We start from the raw sequence: 18,248 nt of genomic DNA, 5'->3' as shown, positions 1-18,248 counted from the left end.
CGGATCAGCAAAGAGTCTGGCGAGTTTCAGAGCATGTGCAAGGGAAGAGGAGGAGGAGGTAGAGCCCCCGGATCCCAGAGAGGTGGCAGGAGTGTTGGGAAGGAGGACAAGGGATCTCCCCACCAAGCTGCGAGATTGGCTTATCCCTGCTGTGTGGGTTTTGCTGAGTTTGAAGAAACATTGTTTCCCGCACAGTTCTTTGTGAAATTCTTGGTATGCCCATTTTACAACTCCTTTTATATATCGGAGCCATTATAAATGACTCACACGAACCTTGAGTATTTCTTGTGCCATCCGAAAAGATACTGACATTTAAGGGAGGGCTCAGATCAAGATAGGGCTTAATTAATATGAATGTATTCCTGAATAGTTATTTTGTCTGGTTTACTGGAAATCAAATAATGGTTGTGTGGCAAAGCTCTGCATCTTCTGAGAAGTTCTGAATGTGAAAGGAAACGCTTGTTATCAGCTGACATAGATTTAGCAGGTTGTGTAATTTTTGCAGCATATATGCTGAAGAACATCGATTTGTAGGTCTAATTTGTTTATTAATATTAAGGATTTAATATCAGAGAGAAGAGTGGAGGCATGAGATTCTTCCCTTGAGGTCTAGAGGACTGTGTCTCTAGAAAGAATTTTTCGTCTCAAAGCTTAGTCAAACAGATACGAGTCATTTCATCTCTCCTTTCAAAGAGGTATGATAGATGTGTGAATGGAGGCATTTTGGGGTGAACACCCCCAGAATTTTCATTCTTGAGGAAATCAGGGAAAATTACCCTGTAAAGTCTCTCTGTTGCTGAAGAGGGATAGATGGCATCTGCTGAGTAATTTCTATTCTGTACACCATCTGAGGAGGAAATACTGGGTAATTTAAACCCCCTTTTTTCTACCATGGTTAATAACATAAACAGGGAGAGGGATATGCTGAAATCTAAATACGAGGGTCCCATATCAATGGATTATTACCTTATCTTTTCTGAATGACGTTCACTTGAATACCTGGAATCGTAACAGCTACTCAAGATAAGAAATGGAGGGAAATTCAATAACAATAAGAGGCCTGGAAACTTACGAGATCTTGATTAGCCTTCAACTGTGCCTAAATGTTGAAAAAGCATTCCCTGTACTGTACGCAAAAGGAGCTGAATAGCAGTGTGAAAACCGTTCCCCCATTTCAGAGAAGCACTAACGACTGGCTTTTGTGATTGTCAGGGCTTTCTTGTATCCACACACACACACACATATATATATGTGAACCTTCTGCCTCTTCCATGGATGACCATTTTTCACCCTAGTTTTTAATTGCCTTAAAACCCCAGCTTTGCTGGCTGTGGATGGTAGGTAGCTCTGGCCCCTGCAGTGGTCTCGGAGCTCTTGCTGGCTGGAGGGGTGTGTGTGTGTGTAGCTCTGAACCTCCTAAATACCATCAAATCTGGAGTTGGATTTAGTAATCCTTTTAGTAATCCCTCTGATGACACTGGGTGCTGGTTCACTCCTCCTGTGGGTGAGGGAGCGTGGGGAAGGGAGAAGAGGAATGTGGCCCCTCCAGCCGCCCGCCCTGGGAGGGCCTGTGAGCTGGTCTGGCGCCTCGCTGCTGTGGAAAATGGCAGCCACGCGTCATGGGGAGGGCCCAGAGATCTCCTCCTGGGGCAGTTTGTGCCTGTCATGCGCCTGCACCTGGATGGGGGCAATTTGTTTCGGGAGTTGGATGCCCTTTGGCCCTGTTGCAGAGGTGGCACAGCGGCGTTAGCAGGGAGGGTTCGATGCAGAGTGCCACTGTTGTGGTAAGAGGGCTGAACAGCACGCTGTAAATCTTAGAAGATGAATTCAGTGTTAACAAATACTTTTTCTAAAGGTCAGATTAGATGAGGAATGCAGCAATTTGCCAATCCAAATGGACACTAACTCTAAAAAGACAGGAATTTGTTTTCTACTAGATTAATGCTCTGATCTGGACTCATCCCATGGCCTTGTGGCTGTAGAACAAAAGCACAAGCGAGGGCAGGAGTATGTGAGTAACGTGAGGCTTGGACCTCTGCTTTCAGCTTCAGTGCAACTTTATATTGACTTGAACTGCCTGTGAAACCACAGCCTAAGTTATGTTCTGCAGGGTTTTTTTCTGCATACGCAGTTGAAATCCCAGGATGTATCAAATGATGTCCAGGGGACAGGGGAGGGGCAGATCCTTGTGCAGCAAATGTTGCTGGGCTTTCTAGAACTGAACCTGAGCATTTTTCTTCAGTCTGGCTGTTTTGCATTTGGGGAAGTGTGACTGGGGAGATGATGTTGAAGAAGGGGACAGCTGGAAGCCTGGAAAAGCCGTCTGTGCTGTAAGTGGTGCACAGCTCCGGGCTAGTGTCAACAACATGAACACCAAGCCATGACTTCTCCTGCCTACTCAAAATACTTCTTACGGTAACTTGTATCTTAAAATAAAATTCAAGAAGGAATATAGAATTCATAGCACAAAATTAATACTAAACTGCGAGAGCATTGCAAAGCAAGTAATAAGCATCTCATTTTACAGGGTCCATCTCCATCTGCAAATGTAAGGCAAACCAAAATGTAAGGCCATCATTTAATGGCTGTCACATTTGCAGCAGATGCTTTTTGATGGCTGTGAACAGAGCATGGGGCCTGTGAGTATTTCCAATAATACAACTCTTCACAATGATCATAAATGAATGATCATAAGAGGTTGAAGGGATAAGAAACCTGAAATCTCCGGCTCTGCTGAAGATGACAGCAGCTCATTACTCTCCATTTTCCCATCGAATATTAGATAAGAGCACACCATCAGGGACAACCATGGATTGGGTTCGTATGACCGAAAGAAATACATCCCAAAAGTTCAGCACCTGGGGAGTTAGTAGGACTTGGTGGAAATAATCCTTGTTCCTAAAGTAATTACAGAAGTGTAACCTGACTGGTGAGCACAGTCTACTGTTGTAAGACTAATAGCAAGAGATTTAGGAAGGGATTCTTTCAAACCACTGGTAAATACCAGCTCTCAAAGAGGTAACATGAATACCATAGATAACAGTATATATAATGTATATACAGTGGCATATACAATAGGCAATACTAAACTTCTGATCCAGGTAGCAGTCACTTGTAGTTTAATATAGAATAAGTGCTGTTAGGTTTGTAGGAACAAATAAAATGTGATAATGAATATTAAAAAAAAAAAGATTCACTGTAAATAACTGTAAAGATGGTCAGTTTAGACGAGATTTACAGATTTATTTCTTAAAATGCATGCTACCAAAACCTTCGAGGACATGGAAATATCTGTGTATGTTTTATGTCCTGAAAAACAAGTGTGAATCATCGCATCCTCAAGAAGCCCTTGCTCTGTTATGCGAGGTATGGCCTGTTGTCAGAGGGACGGCAGCCTGGGCCGAAGAGCAGTGGTAGTCAGCCGAATGGGTCTGTGCTTCCAGCTTGCTTTCACCACCTGAAACTGGGAAGAGTTTGACTCAGAGCATAGCTAGGATTTAATCCAGAGGAGACCCTTTTAGGACAGTAAAGACAAGAGGGGCAGGATCCTGCTCAGTCCCTTGCAGGAGTCATGTGTGTGTTACTCTAGCATACCAGAAACATGTTTGCTCCTGGTTTCACCGATTTTAATTCAGAAATACTATTTAGCCTTGTAGAGACTGCTCCTGCAGTCATTGACGTGGGAATACTAATCCAGTACTTAATATTTTATTATAAATTGCCTCAGATGCTTAGCAGAGGCTCCAGTAGCTCAGCTGGCCATAGTTTTCACCAAGATGTGTAGCAGGAGTCCCCAGTGAGTCTCTTAAAGCCTGAAAGAGCTGGTAGCTCGCCAGGCACAGGTGGCTGCCCTGCTTGCCCCTCTGCCCCAAAACGAGGGACCATTGATTCCAGGTGTCATGTTCCCCTTGTGTCAAGCTGTTTCTGGGCTGCAATTTGATACCTAAGCAGGGACAAGCGTATTGAGAAAACAAGTGAAAGCATCAAAGAGGTGAAGTTTTTTGGTCCTCTGCTGATGCAGGAGATATGAAGGGGGAAGGACTTGTCTGGGTTTCTTTGTTTTTTTGTTAACTAACACTTTATAGCACGGAGTGTTTTTACCTTACAGCTCTAAAAAACTGATTGGAAAGAGCAGTTGTTCAAGCGGTGTGGAATTAATGGAGATTGAGTGGACAGTGTTATCCAGATGGAAAAGCGAATGCTAAGTGTCTTGGAAAAGTTTCCTTGAAAATACAGGAAATGTACTTTCTGTAACTGCAGAACTAGTACTAGGAAAGGAAAAAGAGGGAGGGTGAAAATCAGCCAGTTAGTATTATGATAACATAGAAAAAGGCAGAACTTAATATTTCATGATTGTGCCAATGTTACACAAGCAAAGGACAGCATCTTGTAAGTTAGAAACCACAGTATGTAAGTAGCCTTGTTGCCTTGGTGCATGGAGAAAAGGGAAAGAAATTGTAAATACTGTTGTATGCAACTTCCCTTTCCCCTTGTACTGCATCCAACATAAAAGAAATAATTCGCTAAAGCATTCAGTATCACACAACCTCTTAGTATAGTTAGGTTTTATGAGACAAATGGTCCATCATTTTATGAATTAGACAATTCCTGGGGACTGAAATGTTTCAACAGAACCAAATCTCATTGCATTCATTCGTTCTCAGCTGTCTCAGTGAGCCCAATTAAGTCCAGGTGGAAACACTTGTGCTTCAAAATGACTTGCAGAGCCCCAACAGTCCTGGTGAGCTTTGGGTGAAAGGAAGGTCAGGTTCTTCCTGAAACGTGCTCTGTGTCTACGAGCCCCAGGCACTGCTATGCTGTGACTTTTAGCAAAATATGTAAGTACGTGATTTCTTGGTACGTCTTTTCTGAAGAATTTTATGAATTCTGAGGAATGGAGATTTTGATTTTATTTTTTTTTTGAACGATTTTTTGTAGTAGTTGGAAGGAATGGGAATGGGAGTTCAAGGGAATGCTGGTGCCTGTGAATATGAAGCTGTCTTACCCCACTGCCAGTGTTTCTTAATGTCAGCTGTACATCTGGTTTCTTGAATTTGTGTTTCAATTCTGGTGTGGAAGACAGAGAGTGACCAAAGTTGTTCTGCAGTGGTGGATTTGAGTTTACAGGAAAGTTTTCTCTTTCAGCCTGAAACCCTCTTGTAAAGGGCTCTTTGCATTTGCTCATCATGAGAGATATGCAGCTGGTATTTGGAGACTGCTAAGAAAAGTAAGAAAGAGAAACCTTAATTTATTTAGTAAATATCATGACACCGGATAAATATAATTGCTTCAGTGAAATGGGAGAAAAACTGCTTTCAAAGAGTGAGCTCTTCAGGGGAGAGCTAGGAGTTGTGTTGAAGTCCCAAGCATGCTGCCAGCACTCCCCTGGGAGTGCTGAGAGGGACTCAGACCCAGGTCCAAGACCCCAAACCTTTAAAGCTTAGCCTTCCCCCTCCAAATCTGGTTAACTTTTCTAAAACAAAATTAATTTTTAGTTTGCCGTGTACTTGAATGGGAGGGGTCTAGGTGGCCTGTGGTGGTCTGGGAACTAGAAGATTCTGGAAATCCTGGAGAAATTTGATCATTGTGAGTGCTTGGTGGGGGTTTTTTGCCTTTTTTTTTTTTGTGTGTGTGTGTGGTTTTTTGTGTTGTTGGTTGTTATTTTCTTTTGTTTGCTTTCCTTTCCCAACCAAACTGAAGCAAATGTGAAAGTCTGGGTAAAGAGTCAACTTTTGTCTAAGGTGAACCTCTGATTTTGTATGGCTTACCTCTTCCTGCCTGCCTAAGGTTGAAAATGCTGCCTGTGCTGTCTGTCCTTGTTCATGATACTTGGTGTCTGTATTTATTTGGTCATGCTAGATCCTGTTCTGTTGGTAGGTACCTTCGTCTCCATGTACGTTGGAGTTCCTATTTCTTTCTAGAGTCACTGGAGTATTTAGAGAATCTCCCTTTCTGAATGTGAGGTGGAGGGGAAGGGTAATTTGTAATTTAAAGTAATAAATACACTTGAGCAGGCAAACTCCTTTGCTTAGTTTGTTCTCCTGGCCCACCCCAGTTTTTAGGTAGTGTCGTAGGGATGCTACTATGTTCAGAGATGGTTGATCCTGGCAAAACACCAGCCCTACTTAGCCGTTGTCCCATTCTGGGCCATGCTGGTAGTAGCTTGGAAAGCTGTAGCTTCTTCTGGTGGACCTGGGAAGAAATACTCTGTTCTGCATGGGTTGTGTCAAGCTGGTAGCACCAAAACAGAACGCAATATGGAGAAACGTGCATCATCCCCTCCCTCATGTGCAGTCCATCTCCCAATAGGTAGTACAGCCTCTGGCTGCTGCTTCTCATGGCTTGCCACCACTCCAACATGGTTTTCCTCCAACCAAGTGTACAGCCTGCCTGTATCCTTGGGTCCTGCACCCTAAATGTGTCCCATACTGGGTGGTTTCCTTCATTCATGTGTGCCAGTATGCTCTGTTCTTGCACGTTATTGTTGTCTTGCCAACTCCCATTCAGGCATCATGGGAATAGGTTAATTGTGCTTCTAACTGGATGTTCAGCAGCTTCAGTGGCCACTTCCAATCCATCATTGAATATATTGAACTGTGACCTTTGTATTTCCAAACACATGGTTTTCAAAGGGCCTTGTAAATCCATCTGCATTACAGCAAAACTGCTTTAATAATTTTTAGCTGGCTAATAGCTGTAGTATAGCCATGGAATAGATGCCTTGTATCTCTGCTGTGTATGTGCTGCTTTAGTTAAAAATGACCTGATGTCTGGAGGACCAAGGCAGGAGCATATCTTTTTCCACTTTGACTGAAGATATGCGTAAGTGCACTGACACTTATTTGCTGTATGTCTTTGCAAGTACTGACTGAACTTTCCCACGCCAGACTTAGATTTGGTTGCTAAAAAACAGAGTGGAGTTTCTGCAGTTTGTAGGGTTATTGGTCTGACATCCCATTTAAAATTTATCAACTTCCTCAACATGTTATTCTTAGTGTTAACCTCACATTTTGTCTTTCTACGTATTCCCTCATGGAAAACATGCAGCCCGGCATTAGTCACAAGAACAGCAGGTTTCGGTAGTGGGCAAGCTGCACTCTGTTCCAAGTTGTGTAAAGCTGTTTATTGATCTTGTGATTGTAGAAATGAAAGAGTTGCCTGTGTTCTGGCTGGGCTGGTGTGTGGTATGTGTGGCTGTATACATTTACCCATGCATATGTGTTTTATTTATTTATAGTTTATATATTTAAATATAGGTATATATTTATTAAATGTGTATTTATAATATATATGTGTTTAATAATAGCAACATGAGAATCCTGCTGTCTGTTTGGTTTCAATCTGGACAAATACTTTGCTTGGTCATGATGTGCAAGATACTCATAGATGTAAAATTTCTTGTGTGAGGATAGATTGATTGGTCACTCATGATGCTGTTCAATAATACTTACACAAGTCAGTTAACTGTGGTAGGCTGTTTTGTTACCTGAGCCATCAGCTCTGTTTCCTGAAAAGTCTGATGTAAAATCAGTGGGTTTTTCCAAATAGAGCATTTTACTTTTACTGTGTGATGATCTTTTATCACTCTGTACATTGCTGATTAGTAACGTGTGACAGTTGTGACTGCACCCTCTTTAAAGTCATCATCAGTATAGTGAGCAGTGTTCAGCACTTGACTGTATTTTATTCTGCTGGCAGAATTTCCAGCAGATGCTGAGGTACTGTTTAAGGTGTACTTGCACAATTTGTGAAGAAGTAGGAAAGAGGTTCTGCAGTTTCAAGGCAAATTTTCCACAACTGAAAAGTGTTACAGTGTGCACTTGCCTTGTATATTCTGGATTTTCATACAGAAGAGAACGTGTATTAATCATTTGGAAATCACTAGGCGTTGGAATCTGCTCCACAGCATTATATCTGTTTGTCCAGATGTCATTTAGCATGGCAGCTTTGCCATACTTGAAGTAATATATTTCTAGGCTAGTTCAGCTTACGTGTGCTGTGCCCCAAAATGATGAATTTTCTGATCTCCTCATTACTTAACTTGGGATGTTGGCTTTTACTTGGCATTGCACAGCACTCAAGGAATCCATTTTCCTTCTTGCTATTCTGGCTCAGGTTGGCCCAGTCTGAGGGTTTCGGTCCTGACTTTCTTCTTTCCTCTGTCGGTGCAGGAAGCTGAAAATTACTCTGTACAAATATGAAGGCTTCCTTGAGAAGGAAGCTGCTTCATATATCAATTTATGTTAGGACAGAGTTTTAACAGCAGGGTTTTTTCCTATTGGACACTGGGTAGGCTATATCCCTATTTTTCACTGACCTCTATTGAAAGAATTGGAAAGACTGAGTGTAGGCTTAGATTTAGGTGTGTTTGTCTTTGGACAAGCTGTGGTAGTTGACATGGTTAATATTCAATCGCTCCTGTGTCATTATCAAGATGAGGTGACATTGTAGTGCCCCTTATACAGCAGTTCCTAGATGGATGTGATGGACCCAGTAACCACTGGTTGGGTTACAATATTCACCTATTGGTCTGAAGTGCTGTACTGAGAACAAGGTCTGTTTAAGAAGACGTTACACTGTTTCCCCTCTTTCTCTCACTTTCTGGTCACCCAAAATGACTCACGCCTGGCAGCTGAGGATGGTTAGTGTCTTGTATATACATAATGCTTGGTGGTTGTAATTGACATGTGGTTTGCCAATGATTATTGACTTGGTTGTGGAGGGATTTGCTTATGTTATTATTAATGGCAGTTCTAATAAGGGATTATTCAATTGGCATATGTTTTGGGAGGCTAGTCCTTTATTAGGATATACAGATGTTAGGAAACAACAGGGACCATCATGCCTGCCTCTTCCTCACAGCTATTGGGAACTTGCTGTAAGAGGGAGCCTAACTTTCTGATTCAATCGCATTGGCAGCCTGTGTGCCAGTGTCTTGGTTTGGGCTGAACTACTTGTGTTGCATGCAGGACTTTGTTCTGGCAACCTGAAGGAAAAATCTCCTTTCTTTTTTTTTTTTTTTTTTTTTTTTTTCTTCCTCTTGCTAAAATTTGTATCTCACTGGAAACTTACTGCTCCTGGCATTAGTGTATGCAGGGTGCATTGGGCTCTAGTAGGTGTAAATTGGGACCCAGCATAGAGGAGGTGCCTCTCTGCATTAGAATTGCACCAGAAGTTGCCTTTGGTCTGTAGCTATGAGGGGCATCGACCAAGACACTGGCTGTGTTAGAAGTGAGAATCATTTTAAAAAGCAGAAGATGTCATTTAATGTGAGAGTGGGAAAAGAATAGCTCATGCTTTTGTCTGCTGCCTTGATATTTCTAATGCCAGTTGTGGTGAGAATCTGCACTTTCTCAGAATTTATATTCTGTGTCTAGTGGAGAGGACAGTGGTGTTAAAACCCAGGTGCACTGACTCTAGGCTGATAAATTTTTTTTTTTTTTTTTTTGGTCATCACGCACAGACTTGCCCTTCCTTGTATTTATTTCCCTTCAGTATAGAGGGCCCAATGCATACCTGCTTTGCAAAGCCTTTTGAAAGCTCCAGACAAAAGGGACACTTTTGACATGGCAAATCACTCTTCTGTATTTGGCATATTCACCTGTACAGATCTTAAGGGCATATACCTCCAGCAATCAGCAGTCTTACCTGACTATACCTTGTGAACTGCATTTCCAGATAGGAGTAGCCAGCTGCTGTTATTGGGGACTGTGCCACAACTCTGGTAAGAGAAAATGCGTGTAGTGTAGTTTTAGGAGAGAAAACCTTATCTAGAGCTGCTGTGACTGTACTCCAATGGCATTTTTTTTTTTTTTTCCACTCCACATATATAGACCAATTTAATAATGCTTCCACTCATGCAGAAAGTCAGCCCAGTCTACAAAGCCTTGGTAAGAGTCTTTCAAACCTCTGGGGACTCCAGGGTAGGGATCAAGTTGTCTTGCACATTTAGGATGCAAAACCATTTAGTTCACGTCTGAAACAAAAGTGTCTTCTTGAGTTCTTGGCTTTTGTTACCACTCTGTTCACTGACTGGAGATCTTTGCTTCCCAGTGACCTTGTGTCCCAGAGACTAAGCTTTCGTAATGTTGACGATGTATTAATCTTAATATTTATCCTCAAAATACATAAAAAGGAATTATGACCTTGGCATAAGAAATGAAAATAAATAGGTAAGGGAAGTTATTATTTATTTTTTCAACATTTGCATTCTGTGTATGACTTCACAAAGTGTTTTTCTGACATGAATTCATCCTTTCTAACGCTTCAGTACCCCACTGATTTGTTCTTAAAATACTCATTTCTGCACAGCAAGCTTAGTGCTTTGCAGACCACCCAGAACAATTTTACTTAAACTACAAGCCACATTTAGTGATGGGGCCCTTTTAAAGTTTCAAATAATATTTTTGTTTGCCTTTTTTTTTTTTTTTTTTTTAATTAAAGCTTATATTTTATATGTGAGATTTTGGAGGATTAAGAAAGGGAGTGGCTGTTCTCCTATTCGCTAAACCAACAGGGGGTATTTAGCCTGATCTCATTTGAGCTCACGTTTGTCTGACAGAGCTTACTCTAATGTCAAGGAGGTATAGATTGCACCTATGCAAATAACAGATGTATTTGCTCATACTAAGGGACTGATTAGCATGCATCCATCGGTACCTGGCAGTACATGTTATCCATCTTGCTGGGCAGTTCCCATCTGTGGGTTGTTTCTGCAGCAAAACTCTTCTCTTCCATTGAATTGTCTAAGCGTCTCTCCAGCTTTGGTTTCAAAGGAGTGTAAATTCCATTTTAAAGTATGTAATACTGGAATAAGTTGCCATGCCTGCATCTTGAGGAAGTAGAGGTGAGGTGCAGCAGGCAATGAAATGGCAATTGGATCGTCAAAGCTGGAGCGAGAACCCACCACACTGGAGAACCCCTGCTCAACAGCCACATGTCCCTGGCACAGCTCTTCCACCTGGACTTGGCCAGAGATATAAGAGGTCTTGGGAAGCTCGGGGAAGATCTGCTGGGATAAATACTACAGTTTCCCATGTTGTTTTGGCAACTGCTACACAATGCAGTGTGTAAAGGGGGGGGGGGGGGGCGGGGAGTGTGAATCAAAAAAAAAAAAAAAAAACAACCCAAAAGGCAAACCAAATGAACTGGATCAGCCTGCAGGGAGTTACGTGATGTGGTGCACAACCCTGCACCCGAGGGGATGCAGCAGAGAGCGCATGTATGGGACAAGACTGCTTAAACTGACATTGAAAAACTACCTGTCAAACTACATGTTGGCTCCTCATATAGCAGTTTCATTGTCTTTTCGCTAGAGTTACGTAATTGTGCAGAGCTTCCTAATTTGTCACTAGAGAGGAACCTTCAGTTTAGGAGAAATAACTTTCTATTACATGTGTGAATATGAGGGGTCCGCATTCTTTTAGGGATGTTTTGCTGTCAGAGTACACCTGTGTGGATTTTTTTTTTTTTTTTTTTTTAATTTCACTCTCAATAGAGAGTTCTTCTGGCCTTTCAGAGATGTAATCTGTATTATACTTGGAGATGGATAGAATGTGAAATCCTACTTCACATTTTCTGACATTTCTTGCTCTCTTGACAATAGTTGTTTGCTAGACTCAGAAGACAAGCAATAAGCGATAATTTGACTTACCTCCCATGAAGCTGATCGACAGTCAATATTGTTTTGCAGCCAACAACCAGAAAAATAAACATAATGTTTTCAAAGGAGAAAATTGTACTGCCAAAGCATCCTCTAATGACTTGGGGCTCAAGGCCTGAAAAGGGTTGTCTAATACAACAGACCCCCTCTCTTAAAGTGATTGTTAAACGCAGTTTCACAAGTTATTGTGGAAACTCATGCTCTGTAGGACTTTAAGATGTTCATCTCACCCACTATGGCACACCAGTGAGAAACTGCTAACAGTAGACAAGAGAAAATAATTTTAGCAGTTGCCTATTGAGCCATCTTGGATCTTCACAGAGGCAGCTGGGAGAACCAAGCAGATGAAGAAGATGCTGAGCCTGTTTTCAGTGAAGCAGTTTTGGAGGTGCTGAACAAAAGACAAGGACTAAGTTGAAAGTGGATCTGGGTTGTAAAGAGGGAAGGGAAAATCCATTCTTGGTTGCTAGAGAAAAAGACCCTCAAACATCGAATGGGGAAGATGCCGAGCTTGGTTTCCGCTGTTTTAGTGGTTACGTTGCTAATGTGTGCACAGATTGATTAGAAATGTGTGTGCTGGGTAGCTTGACATTAGCTCAGTTTGGCAGCACTGGCCCTCAAGTTGTCATCTAGTCCCCATCTGTCCTAGGGAGCCTTTAACTACAAAAAGGTTAAATAAAAGACATCACTGAGTCAGTGGTGATGAGACAAGCCGTTGGCTAAGGTATCCTGTGCCCTGTCACACAAAGTAGAGTGAAGCACTTTCCGTGGACTGCTTTAGTGGGCCTCTGAGTTTCTCACTGCCTTTCCAGGCAGCTGCATCTTCTCTGCTGCAGGTCATGAGCTACTGTAAGGCTAGCTCAAATACTGTGCCCCCCATTCGGGCCTAATGCTACTGGGAGACTAAATGTGCCACAGACATTTCCAATGTCAGTGTGCCTTGGGCTGCTAAGATCCATCTAGGCAGTTTCTTGAGGTTGATTCCTGGAATGGCTTTTGTAAATCACACTGGAAACAGAAAGAAGCCTCCAAAACCAGTTGCGAAGAAACTTTCTCAGCAGAGCTCAGATGTCAGAGAAGCAGGTTGCAGCTTGGTTGGTGTTTGCGCTGAATGTCTCTCACTGTGGGGAAAATGAGAAGAAACTATGATTTTGAAATCTCTTGTTGAGTGGTGATTGATAAGAGCTGTTCATCACAGGAAAACTAATCCAGGAGTCAACAGGTGCCCTTCTGCATTCTGCAGCCAGTCATGGAAAAAAAAACGAGCGCACAACAGGTTATTCCAATTTGACATGCAGTGCCTGGGAACAAAAACTGACAAGTCCCAATTTGTGTCCAGCTGCTTAAAAACTACCACCCAGCTTGGTATTATCCTTCTGCCCTCGGGGAGCTTGTCTTGTGAAAAGAGTTATTGATGGCTAATTTCAGCATTCCTCAGGGCTGTGCTCATGGTGAAGTATCTGCCTCAAGTCCTGATTTCAAAGTAAATGATCTCTCGGTCATAAGTAAGAAACAGCTTTATTTAATATAGTCCTTTTGTCTATAATCTCAATTCTTATATGAATCACTCCTTTTGAAGATTTCTGCTTGGAAAGACTGGGAGGTTGAGCCACAAATCTCAAGAGAGATGATGCCACAGTGTTTTCAAGTCCAGTTACATAAGGGAATGTAATACGTGTTTCTGTGCCCTGAGTAGTTACTCATTTAAATCTGATTAATAATCTGCATTTTGTGCTATTAAACTCCACTTTCCTTGCACTCCAAGAACTTTGCAGAAGGGATTCTTCTCATTCTGAGAGTCTGTTTTGTGCTTTTTAAATGGGGCAAAGGCTTCTGAGTAGTTGCAGGGCTTAGTCCCCAGCATGACTGCCATGGTGTGTGGCCTGTGGGGTGGGTACAGGCTGGCAGCAGTGTCGCCCCGACATACCTGTTCCCTATGGACCCCTGTCCTTGGGACCCCATGGGGTGGCCAGGGCCAAGGCTGGGGGCACTGTCCTGGCTGTTGGCTTTCTCTTTTCTATGGACTCGCTGCCTGAGACCACATCTCTTGGCACGTGCCAAGGTGTGGATGTAGTGCAGCTTCCTACGTGCAGGCGTTTAATGCCATTTACTTGTCCTGGAGTAAGGACTGCCAAACCTAGCAGAGCTGGCTGCTGTGCCAGAAAGTCTGGGTCTTCTGCATCTCTCATGGTGTACCTATCAACCCTGTGTAAATGTCCCAGACATGTCACAGCAGCTCAAATGACACTAAATGCCTACATTTTGGTGTTTTGTGCAGGTGATGTGTGATAGCTGCAGCAGCCTGATAGAAGACAGGGGTAAGAGCCCCTGATGATGACAATATAATATATGTTGTAAACAGGGGCTATCATTAATATTCTCTGCTTCTTGGTTAATCTGTGCTAGTTAACTTAGTATTAGCTTCCTTTCTGCTCCTTCTCTCTCTTTCCTTTTCTAAAACTCTGATGAGTCTAGAAGCAAAGGTTGGTGGCATGTCCTTCTTCTGCTAAGGGATTTTATCTGAGATATTACTTTATTTTCTCAAAAATAGTTATGTTAGGTAATTCAGTCCTCCCACCACTCCCAGGAGCAGAGACATACCATTTCTCTTTTCCCCTCTGTGCAGGTAGTTTACATAAGTATCAGTGAATCATGACTTGAAGTATTAATCTCTGTAACCGAGAAAAGAAAACACAGTATTGCCAGCTATATGCTTGGAGTTGCATCATTATTAATCACCTGTAGCTATTACCATCTGAAAAGCAATTCTTCTGTAGTTATTCATAGCTGCTTTGTGTTAGACAGTGCATAAACACAAATGGGAGATAATCCTGTTTTGGTGAGTTGCAATCTAAATAAACAAGCTACACAAAGCATGGAAGAAAACAAAACTGTGAAATGCCTTAGCATATATATACCCTTAATCTCTCTGTTTTTCAAGTCCACTTCTGTAAAATGGAGTAATGGTGTTATCTTCTAACTTCAATTTAGATTGCAACTCTACCAGAACGAGGATTAGCTTCTAATTGTTGGGTTTTCGTTCTTTTGTGCTTCTACTGTGCTGAGCACAAGATGCCCTGATTTTGATTAGGAGCTGGGTGTTCGACTGCACAAAAAAAGTATGTGTCAGGGGGGAGTGACTATTTTCAGTTCAAGGAAAATTGAGTGACAGAATGGCATATGATCCATATGATACTAATTGCTACCTTTCATTGCCTCATCCGCTTTGCATATGCAAATGTATCCTTTTGCCTTGAACTGTGCTTAAGCAAAAAAATGTGAGACGGAAGTTACAAATGCCATTTGTACTGTAATAACATTTAAGGCTTTTGTAATGAAATATGAATTCCTGAGCTTGGTTTTTAAATTTCAGGAGAACTGAAAAAATAAAAGTCTTTAGGAGTTTTCTACTGTGATGTGGGTTTTGTTTGTTTGGGTTTTTTTGGTGTTTTTCTTTTTTTAAAGTGTATGGAAATCACTGATCTATAGAACTAGCCCTTGTGCCTGGTACATTCTATATTTTAATAAAAGCCTTTTTACAGGAACAAGTGACCCTACTATTTTTTTGCAAAGAGTGAAAACATCTGGGTACATGAATCTCTGTTGGAATTTTTCACAAAATAAAGCTAATCCTGTTTCTTTCTCCACTGCAGCTGATTCTGAATTGCAATATATACAGTATACTTTTAAATGTTCAGCTGACTTCTATGTACACGTGAATCTGTAATAAAAAGTTGAGTAAGCTTCTTTTTGCCAATATTTGAAAACTAAGGAACTCCTAAATAATAAAGTCACGTGGTAGCCTCAGCAGGATGGTATTTAGACAGCCCGTACTCTTTTGCTAAGTGTGAATTCAATGTGTCATCAGTCAGTGGGGGGGAAGAAGATGCACTGATCCTATATGTATGCACACTTGCTGAAGGGGAGGCTGAACTGTAGATGCAGCCCAGAGTACAAGATGAGGAAACATCTCTAGTCCTAGGACAACCCTTGCTCCCTGCTGCATTTTGGGGGGGGATCTGCATCTGCAGGGCAGGGCTACTGGGAGTGAGGGGGAGGCTATTCCCTTCCTTCACTCAATCCCAGAAATGACTCCTTTGCTTTGAACCTTGCTTAGTGCCTTGTTCCCCTGCTCTGTCTCCTTGCAGGATCTAGCAGAGAGGGACGGGTAGCTGAACAATGCAATATTCCCTCGTGCAAAGTTCCCTGGACTCAATGTGAATTTTGCCAGTGCAAGATTGGATCCCACTAATGGAAAAGCCTTACTTGGTAGAAGGACTAGATCAATGCACTATTGTTCCCTATGCTATATTTAAATGCATGTATTTCATGGAAATTTAAAAATTAAACTTCTACACCACATGTATCCATAGCTGCTATGAATAATTTGAGCTATTCATTTATTGCACTGGTGTAAAGCTCCCGTTGTTCAGAATGGGGCAGTGGCTTTCCTATCTCATCTTCAGCAATGGTGATGAGAGAGTAATTGTGGTGGCTGCAGACAAAGGTACTTATTTTTGCAGAGATGACTGCCCAGGCTGGGGTAAACTGAGCTGTGCTTATTCCTTCCCCACCTGGATTCCTGGTTTGACTTGAGTTTTAATTTATCTTGTTGGTTTAAATTTGTAAAGATGTGGATTAATTTCATGTGGCTGGTGATCATTAAAGGACAGCTGCTCTTTGCCACTTCCCTTTAGCAGATAAATGTGTCTTTGTTATTTTTGTATTTGTTTTCCCCCATTGGTTTTGTATTTATCAATTTTTCTAATTAAAACAACAACAGTGGATGAATGGATGCTATTTCTGAAAAGAGAAAGCCCACTGCCCCCAATACAGATAGTCAGTGTGATTTTGCTGATGGGATGCTTTGCTTTTAAGAAAATCTGGCATTTGAGCTTTTCCTTGGCTTTTGAGAGGAGCCAAATGCATAATTCACTCGGCCTCTGTGCACTACTTTTGAATTCTGCTGTGACTCCATTTGCAAGAGAATAGCGGGAAGGATGTACAGTGCCTACTTTCTTGTGCTTGTGACACAGAAAGAAGGGGTGTGGGTTTGATTAACTATAGACCACTGAAGAGACAGATGAAAAGTGGCAAAATGTAAATGAACTCTCCCAGCTACTCTCATTGTTTGCCATTGCTTGTGTAAAATGGCCCATGACACTGAAAACACAGTTTCTTGAAAACTGGTATTGTGTAAGCTTTCATCAGTGGACTCTGAGGGCATGCCTAGGATTTTGGAGATGCATCTTTAGGAATGGAGAATTCTCCCCCAGGCTTGAGCATGAGATGGATGTGATGGTTGTTTTTGAGGTGATAACCAGTGGCACCACTTTAGGTGGTAAATGGTGGGACACCTGCAGTGGATGCCTAGGAGCAGGTTTTGAAACCTGAGCCATTGAGTGTGATCTTACTGTGACTTAGTGTTAAAAGCCTTGTTTTTCTTTCCTGAGACTCATTCCTTTGCAGCTGTAAGACTCTAGCTAGTATAAACAGCTATCCCTGAATATGCTGTCTGTTGTTGGACTTAAATTTTGAGATATTCTTTTCCCCAGTTCTCAGGCTGACAAAGGCTGGAGGATGGTGAAGGTGTATAGCAGAACTGCCCAGATGAGGCAAAAAAAAAAAAAAGAAGGCATACCTTCTTGCTTGGGCCTGTTAGCAGGTTGAGGCTGTTGGGAGGAGCATCACCGTGATCCAAACTATTGGGAAGGTGGCTGTAAAGGAGGAGAAATGGGTGAGAGATCCACAGACTGAAGATCCTCAGATTCCCAGGAGAGAAAAATTGAAAAATGGGTTTCTCTGTGTCCCCTAAGGTTGCCAAGAGTGAAGAGGCACAGAGATCACTGAGCAGGGAGCTGTATGAAGCATGCTAAAAGAAAGACAGGACAGGTGAGAAATGTATAGAATATCTGCTGTACCTCTGGATCTCTTGGCTTACTTTACAGTGAGGGTTTTTTGGTTGAGTGTGGGTTGTTGTTTTTTTTTTTTTTTTTTTTTTTTTTTTTTTTTTAAAGCTACATAGCTTTATTTTTTTTACCTACCTATATTAATCCTATATTATTACCAGGGATGGTATGCCTCTGCTTTTCTCACTGATGTTTTCCAAACTCTGCAGATATTAAATCTGTTATTTTTCCTGCTGGCCCAACAGCAAAGAAAATCAACTTTACTTCTCTTAGTGTAGATTTGTCTATAAATACTACCTTGCAGTATAGTGATGATGAGTAATGCAGTATCATGATAGTCAAATCACCTTAGATACCAGAGATAGTTGCCTGTAGTGGGTAAATGTAAAACACTGCAGAATTTGTAAGATGAGTGGCAAGGATAGGCTGGTGGAGATGTAAAAATCCCCAGAACTTCACTTCGACAGCTGATATATGCTGAGGCAGTACTGTTAGCCAGGTCTGTATTTCTGAAAGCAGCCTTTAAGTGGAAAGGTAAAATTTGCTACATTTTAAACACCTGGCACAGGTAGAGGGACAAATTCTGCCCTGCTCTCCTGGCAGTCTCTCTTTTGCACTCAAGACTTGTGCATGAGATAAGTGGTACAAAGCTTTGCATTAGCATGAAGGTAGATCTC

This window comes from Tyto alba, unplaced genomic scaffold (genome assembly GCF_018691265.1).
Source record: "Tyto alba isolate M040663 unplaced genomic scaffold, T.alba_DEE_v4.0 Super-Scaffold_16, whole genome shotgun sequence".
In the NCBI taxonomy this organism is placed as follows: Eukaryota; Metazoa; Chordata; class Aves; order Strigiformes; family Tytonidae; genus Tyto; species Tyto alba.
The sequence above is the reverse complement of the archived record's forward strand: the minus strand, read 5'-3'. Positions refer to the sequence as shown.